Source organism: Colobus angolensis, unplaced genomic scaffold (assembly GCF_000951035.1).
Source record: "Colobus angolensis palliatus isolate OR3802 unplaced genomic scaffold, Cang.pa_1.0 Scaffold194, whole genome shotgun sequence".
NCBI lineage: Eukaryota > Metazoa > Chordata > Mammalia > Primates > Cercopithecidae > Colobus > Colobus angolensis.
Window position 1 is genome coordinate 4,609,573 of NW_012115088.1, and position 1,427 is coordinate 4,610,999.

The window sequence follows — 1,427 nt, forward strand, 5'->3', positions numbered from 1 at the left end:
AAAAAAAAAAAAAAAAAAGTCATACTTTCCAAGAGTATTTAATTCTCCTTCTTGGAATTATTGCCCCTAGATAAATACTCATGCATGGACACAAATAGGATATTTATTGTGGTGGTGTTTGTAATAGCGAGAAATTAGAAATAATCTCATATTCAACAGTAAAAGGATAGACAAACAGATTGATATTTCTCTCCCAAATGCAGCAGTTAGGAAGAATGAGGCAGATCTGTGTTTACTGAGTAGAAAAACAGAAAAAGCATATTTCAGAACAATGAGTATTTAATCCTTGCATTTATTCTCCTTTGTCTCATAGCTTTAACAATTATCTTTATGTGGACTAATCTTATATTTGTATCTTCAGCTTGGATCTCTTCCCTGAGCCCAGATTCTGCCCAACATCTCCACTATGAAGTCAAACAGGTATCTCAAACTTAATTTGTGCAAAAACAAATTCGTGGCATTCCTCCCTACCTTGCTTCACCCATGACTTCCCTCAGTTAATGCCATTCTAATCTTCAGCTACTCAGTCAAATATAAGCAAACAAGCAGGTAAGCAGATGAAAAAAAAAAGGCCTTTATCCCACATTGAATCCTGAATGGGACCAGCCCTCATCATCTCTGTAGCTGTTGCAAGGCTCCTAACATCATCTCTCTGGTGTGATCATGGCTCACTGCAGCTTCAACATCCCTAGGCTCAGGTGATCCTCCCACCTCAGCCTCTTAAGAAGCTGGGGCTACAGGCATGCACCACCATGCGTGGCTAATTTTTTTGTATTTTTGGTAGAGTCAGGGTTGGCCAGACTGGTCTCAAACTCCTGGGCTGAAGTGATCCGCCTGCCTCAGACACTCAGAAAGTGCTGGGATTACAGGCATGGGCCACCATGCCCAGCCATACACTGATCTTTTTAAAACCTAAAACAGATCTTGTCACTCTTCTGTTCAAAACCTTCTGTAGACATAAATGAAGACCAACTAACTGAGAAAAGCAAAGGCAAGGCTATTTATTCAGAACTTGCTATAGCAAGGCAGTCAGCCACCATCACTTGTGTGTGCAGAGTCTCAAAGGAAGGTAGGGGAAATAGAAAAGTTTTATAGCAGAAAAAGAGAAGGCTTCAGGTCGGTCCTGAATGGAGGCTGCTGGCTTGGGAAAGCTATAGGTGGCTAACTAGAAGGAAAACACCTGATGTGATTGGTTAGGCGTGTGTATTTGACTTTTCTGCTTGGTCCTAAGTGAGAAGTAGGCATAAAAACCAGGGAAGTTGTCAGTTACTAATCAAGTTCTTCCTAGCCATTTTGGGCCAGTCGTTATAGCTGGTGTTGTTTAGCGTCCTGAATTGTTATTAGGGATACAGTGTGGCTTCTGCAAGTCTGAGTTAAGCAGGCTGGTTCCCTGTGCTTTTTTTTTTTTTTTTTTGGAGACAGTGTCT